Consider the following 7,500-nt stretch of genomic DNA (forward strand, 5'->3'; position numbering starts at 1 on the left):
AGTGCTTTCGGACGAGGCTCTCTCAACGCCACTTCTTCCTAAAGGTCCTTTGCGAACCTCCCGTTGACCTTAGGTTGTTTGAGGATTCTTGCGGTCTCCTTGGAAGGGGAAGGTCAAATAAAGTCATTTAGAGCGACTTCGAATACAGTTCTGGCGGAAAGGATCTTGTCCCAAATTTGGCCTTTTCTTGTGTGTGAATTAGAGGATTGGACTTTCCTTGAATTGGCATTTTCGTTGTTGTTTTTATTCTTCTTCTCACGACAGCAACTCAGCCATCCTGCTCCTAAATACAAGGATTAATAGTTGTAACTAAAAAGGTAAATATATAGTTTATCATCCTCCCCAACGCTTTCCCTTACTGCAGTGCATGGATGGATGTTATACTGCTGGCTTCAGTTAGAATCCACATTTCCCACTGTAATTCCTACGTAAATATTCAACCGCAAAAACATTCCTACGCTAAAAGCCTTGAATAGTAGTGCATCGTTCGGGACTGTGTGTTAAAAATAAAAAAAAAACAAAAAAAAATTGCTTGATCTATTTTGGTGCGAATATATGGCGATTTAACGCTAGAAATTTCGTTATGAATGATAAAGTGACGTCCGACACGCGTGCAGCTTGATTTTACCATCCGTCAGAAGGCTACAGACAGTTACTACGGCCGCTAGAAAGGTAAATAACTATACACACTGTAATTACGGTCTTCGGTGTAATAACAATTAGTAATCATTTCTTTGCATGGATGTACAGTATATATATATATATATATATATATATATATATATATATATATATATATATATATATATATATATATATATATATATATATATATATATCGATTCATTTATTCATATTCGTATTTATATTTGCTTGTTTGTGTGCAAGCGTGTATATGTGGAAGTCCAGTATGCATTTTCTTTCAACGTATATGGGTACGCGCGTCCCCTGCTTGCATGCGTGAACTCTTCTGTTTGTAATTAAGGCCGTAAAAAAAACAAACATCACAGCAGCAACCTAGAATTGTTTTACTCACGTTACGCCCCCTGACAGTAGCTGGCACTGCATTTCCGGCACACTCATGGCACTGGCTCGGGGGAGACGTAGCGCTGATCCCCCCGCGCTCCGGGCACGAGGCCTCTCACTCCATTTCGTTCGCAGGCAATATGCGGAGGATCGTAATGCCAGCCGTAAGTAGCGGCTGCCCAGCACTTACGCGAGGCACAAAGACCGACAATTACCGAATATGTGCATTTCTCAGTGGTCGAGGCATGAGGGAATGTTGTTTATGTTCGAGAAAGTGGGATACTAAATATAGTAAGCATGGGCCCTTCTAACGTGAGTTTTGCAACGCGCGACGTCAGCAGTAGGAGAGAATAAGTTATGGTTTTCATTATTCAATTTAGCGAAGGTCAGAGGTGTGACGAAATTTCTCAGGTGAGTTATGGTCGAATTCCGTACTGTTCATTCTTGACGAGACACTAATGCGGGTAATGTGGAAAGGCCTCAATTATCCTTTGAAGCCAGCGAGCATTACCTCTTGTTCAGTTCCCGAGGCTCTGTTAAAAAAATAAGATAAAATAAGACAGGATAAAACAATAGTATAGAAATAAGAATATAAAGGAATATACACATAAATGCTCTCATTTCGGTTATAAATAGAGGTGATAATAATACTCTGCTGTTTTTAAATACTATTCACACTTCTGAAAGAGAAAGAAAAAACAACTAGTGTCCATTTCCGTAAACAGATTCCCAGCACTTTTCCATGCACCTACTTATCTATCTATTTATATCCACTTACCCATTCGTCTATGAGCATATATATACACACGCACGCATGTATCATACATCACACAAAGGACTATTACAACCAGCAGAAATAACCAGTAGTTACATAAACAATATCAAAGCGTAATATTTCCTTGCCTTCAGTAAAAGTTTATGACATGAGGACGTGTGTGTAAGCTTTCCATCATAAAGACTTCTATTGACCGGTTGACGTCTGTCTACAAGCACAAGGAAGTGTTCAGTTCATTCGTCGCTATCGTGTTTAGCAAAAAATGGATATTATTGTAATAGGAATAGATAGTTAAGGAAGTTTAAAAATAAAAGGAAGATAAAAATGTAATTAAGAAAATAGTTGGGAGGATGGCGCTAATTTTTTCACTCAGGTCACGTAATCCTGCTTTATTGATCGTCATCATTTAATTACGAACAGATTATGTACAGACATTTTTTTTCTCTCTCTCTTGTTTGCTGAGTCTCACACGTGTGCAGGACAATATGGTAATGCAGTAATTATTTCTCCTGCGTAAATAAAGTCCCACGAAAAAGATAAAAAAATATTCTTACTTTATCCTTTGTAATGCGAGAAATTTATGGCATGTATAAATCTACAGTTTCTTTTTCTTCTTAAATGTCCTATCAGTATAAAGATTATTACTGTGAACAGATACTAGCATTTATGTCGGTGTGGCGATTAACTTACAGTTGGGTGGTAATTATAAAGGAATTGCGGGTAGCATTTCTTAATTAATGGCATCCAGTTATTGAATATTAAAAAGAGAATTGAGCTGAGAAGAATACTATTAGATATATATGTATAATCAGAATTGAAAGAGATGTTATTACCTGATAATTTCAAGTTAGTATGACAAGGGAGATTTTAAGTAATAACGATAAACTTTTTATTAGATATATTTGTTCATCCTTTCAGAACTGATTTGACGAGTAAATACTGCAATTTACGAATTAACACGGGATTTATTATCGTTGTTATTATAGATACGTGAATGAAACTGCGTTTATACGTTTATTTCTATCATGAATGGAATAATTAAAATCTATTTCGATGAATGATATACATCTAGAGGAAATAATAAATATTTATAATCATTACCTACACTCATCATCATAATAGTGACAATGATAACGATATTCCTTACCTGATATAACAAACAGTTCTTAAGTATCTCAGTTACGGAAACTTGAAGGATATTGCTATGGATCGAACGGCTGATATTGGTGAGAGAAGGGAAAAATATAGGATAATGATGATTTAAAAGAAAAGATGTAATGATAAAGGTAGTATGATGATAATGATGAAGATAGCAATAACAATATTAACTCTAACCTTAGTAACAAGGACAATAACAATAAGGCTTATCAACAACACAGAACAGGATAGTCTGTGAAATATTAGACTCAAGTTGATATTTATTATGTCTGTTCACTAGGACATAATTCCACAACAAGCCACTTGTATGAGGGATCAGTACACAAACGCACACACGTACACACAAACGCACACGCACATCCATGCGCTGATGTGAATACACACATACACACATGAAAAAAAACATGGAAACACAAATACACGCACAAAAAAAATCTCCCCAACACAACATTCTATACATTCCATTTTCTCTTCAATAATAGTCAACGCAAACCTTCCTTATTTCCCCATGTCTAAGAACTCCCTCCCCCCCTTCCCCCCTCCCACCTCCCCCTAGCAACAAAAAAAGAAAGTTTTTCCTAGGAATTTATCAGAGAATATCCTGGCTGCGTCCATCGACCTCAAGGGCCTTGTGATGCGATGTGCACACGTGAGTGGCGGCGGAGGCGGTTTTGCGCCTGGCGGAGGCCGGGGCGAGGAGGCGCCGGGCCACGCTGGTGCCGAGGGAGATCTGCATGCGGACGGACGTACGTACATGTGCATACATGCACACACACACACACACTCACACACACCTACACACACCTACACATACCTACACACCTACACACACACACACACACACACACACCTACACACACACACACACACACACACGTACACACACCTACACACACACGTACACACACACACACATATGAAATGGAGAGGAAAAACAACAAAAGAATCAAAGGATATAAATATAGAATTGGAGAGGGCAAGTGATAGGCAAGATAAGAGAGAGAGAAAGAAGGAGAAAGCCAGAGAGAGAGAAAATAAAACGAAAAAGAAAATAAGAGAGACAGAGAGAGAGAAGAGAACGATGGAAATAAAGAAATCAACGAATAACATCTCAAATAATAATATATTCACTGTCTGTCTCGCCTACGTCACCTGGGCAGTTGTCAGGGAAAGTGTGGGCCCGGGAGAAAAAGATTGCGTTCGGATGCCTGCGTTTGGACTAGTCTTCGGTTGGAGGATAATTTCTATGTTTTTTTTTTTCCTCTTTCTTCTTCTCTCCTCCCCACCGTCTTTCTATCTCTTTCTCTTTCTTTCTTTCCCTCTCTTCGATATCGTAGAAAGACGAAGAGAAAGAGAGAATTGGCGATAAAGGTGAAGAAACACTTAAAGAAGAAGAATTAGAAGAGGAAGAATATATTGAACAAAACGACAGAAGAGGTGGAAAGATGGAAAAGATGATAATGATAAAAAAAATGGAGAACGAGAAGAGGGAGAAGAAAAAGAATAAAGACGAAGAAGATGGCAGAAGAACAAAAGAAAAAAAAGAAGAAAAAAAGAAAAGAAGAAAAAAGATCAATAATAACAAAGCTAAGAAGGGAGACCATATATAACACCACATAACACAAAGACACAAGTAAAGAGAGAGAGAGAGAGAGAACGAGAGAGACAGAGAGAAAGAGAGAGAGAGAGAGAGAGAGAGAGAGAGAGAGAGAGAGAGAGAGAGAGAGAGAGAGAGAGAGAGAGAAAGAGAGAAAGAGAGAGAGAGAGAGAGAGAGAGAGAGAGAGACAGAGAAGAGACAGAGACAGAGACAGAGACAGAGAAAAGAGAGAGAAGAGAAGAGGAGAGAGAGAGAGAGAGAGAGAGAGAGAGAGTTACATAAGGAGATCGTAAGATTAAGGAAAATATTACAAGGTATAAGATACACGATACGAGCTGATACATAAGTGGATAGTAAGGCAAGATTAGGGACAGAAACTGATTGTTCGAAGGAAGGACACGGGGAAAATAAGAAAGCGAAAAGAGGGGAAGGAGAGAAGGAAGACATGGAAGAAAGGAAAAAGAGGAAAGGAGAAGGAAAAAGAAAGAAAGATAGGAAAGGAGGGAAAAAGGAAAAAGAGGAAAGATAGGAAAAATAAGAAAGAGATGAGAGAATGAAATAAAGATGAAATAAAGAAGGAAAATACAAGAAAAGAGAAATAGGAAAGAAGGGGGAAAGGAGGTGAAAAGAGGGAAAAGGAAATAAGAAAGAGATGAAAGGAGGAGAAGAAGAAAACAAGGAAAAGGCAAGAAAAGGGAAATAGGAAAGAACAAAAAAAATAAAAAATAAAATAAATAAAAAGTAGATGCTAAAGGAAGAGGAAGAAAAGAAAGGAAAAAGAAGAAAGGAAAATAGGAAAGGAAAGAAATAAAAAAAGACAAGGGAATAAGAAAGAAGAGAAGGAAGTAAATTGGAGGAAGCAAAGAGAAAAAAATAAAAAGGAATCAAAACAAACATGGAGAAATAAGACCAAAAAAGAAGATGCGATAAACCGAAAAAAAGTTTAAAGAAAGAACGAAAAAGAGGAACGTAAATAAATGAAAACAGGAAAACCAATAAAAAAAGGGAAGAGAAAGGAAACGAAAAGAGAGAGAAAAAATAGGATGAAAATAAGAGAAAAAAAAAAGGTTACAAAAATAATACAACAAAAATAGTAGTTAATACAACAAAAATAATAGTTTTATTATTATCTGCACAGTAATAGGATAGGATAGTAATAAAAATATATATAAATAATAATAACATCAAAATTACAATAGAAATAAAGGTAATAATAGTAAGAGCATATTAACATTATCCTAGTAGTAATGAAAATAGCAAAGGTGATAGCGGCTTATAGGAAAGTATTGATGGAGGTAATAGTGATGATAGGAACAGCACAATAACAATAAAACAGTTACACTAGGAATGATAGCATAGTAGCGGTACTAGAAATAATAGTTATAATAGTAATAACACAATAATAGTAGTACTAGGAATGAGAGTATAGTTGTGGTACTAGACATAGTAGTGATAATAGTAGTGGCATTTATAGTAGATAGGAATGGTGTCAGAAATAGCAATAGTATGATAATGATAGTAATAATAGCGATAGGGCAACAGGCGCAATGAAATATGTTATAAGAATAATACTGATGATAATAACATCATCAAAGCATTATTTGAAATGAGTGCACAGTATGATAGTAGTAATAGTAATAATAGCATAATAGGTGTAACAGAAATTAGAGCAATAATAGTCCAGTAGCAGTAATTAATATAATATAGTAACTTATATTTCTGAGACGTTTTGAAAATATCGAAAATTGTTAGAAATTAGAAGATAAACGGACTAAAATCAAGGAGTAAATGAAACTAGAAAAAAAAACATAATCGTTGATGAAAAAGACACAGACGGAAAGAAATACAAATATAATGTGTATGGAAAGAGAGAAAAAGAGACAGAGAAAAAATGTAAATCTGAAAAGGAATCACAAGAGATGAAGATACATTAGATATTAAATTCATGTAAATGATGAATTAGATTATAGGACAGTTAATCATACAAAAGAGTGGAAAAAAGTTCGTTAGATAATACTTTTGCAATAATTGAATGTATTTTTTGGTAAGAAGGAAACTTAGATATATGAAAAGACGAGATGAAATAAATAAAGGAGAAAAATAGTGTTATTGGATGATGGAGAGACGATAGATAAAGTATGATAAATAAAAGACATTGCTATCGTTTCGGGAAAGTCATAAGAGACAGAGATAGATAAAAAGGGATATAAAGCTATAAGATATAAAAATAATAAAACAGTTTACTAGACGAGAAACTTATCAAAACATAAAACACGAAATAAATACACGAGTATAAAGAACGACATATGAAAACGACACCGAGACAGCATTCGTCACTGCGATACGAAATCCGATGCAAAGACCACACTCGCTTCGAAAACCAAAATATTGAGAAACGGGAAAAGCCCGGCCGTGAAACTCCCAAGCCAGAAACCCGGCGTCGCTCGTGGGTTAATTGTATCACTCCGTAATCTCGTTAACATTGTCTGGCCAATATAATTTTCGTTACTACTTTTAGCATTGCCCGTTGTAATCGCATCACGCGCGCGGGGCATCAGGCATACGCGCGGCCGGTGTGCGCATGGCGTCGCTCCTTTGTTTGCCGACGACGCATAATGCGACCCCGCGGTTGATTCCCTTGCTTGGAATCATATATAATTATCTAATTCCACCAGGTTGAAAATTTAGGCTAGAGGAACATTATAGCTTACGTGAGAACAAGGAACGGTCTCGCGAAAACGTTTAGGGGTCACGTGATCCCAGTGTTGATCCCGGGATCAGAGTGAAGCGAAGGTCAATGTGGGCGCTCGAGGGCCTCCGCCACGCAACCCGCGACGCTCGCCGACGCTCACCCGCCCCGGCACCGCGGCTGGGCCCTCACGCCACCCTCTGCGCCTTCCTGCTGCCCGTTCCCGCTGTCCTCTGTCCGTTCCCACTGCCCTC

The sequence above is a fragment of the Penaeus monodon genome, chromosome 13 (genome assembly GCF_015228065.2).
Source record: "Penaeus monodon isolate SGIC_2016 chromosome 13, NSTDA_Pmon_1, whole genome shotgun sequence".
NCBI classification, from domain to species: Eukaryota; Metazoa; Arthropoda; class Malacostraca; order Decapoda; family Penaeidae; genus Penaeus; species Penaeus monodon.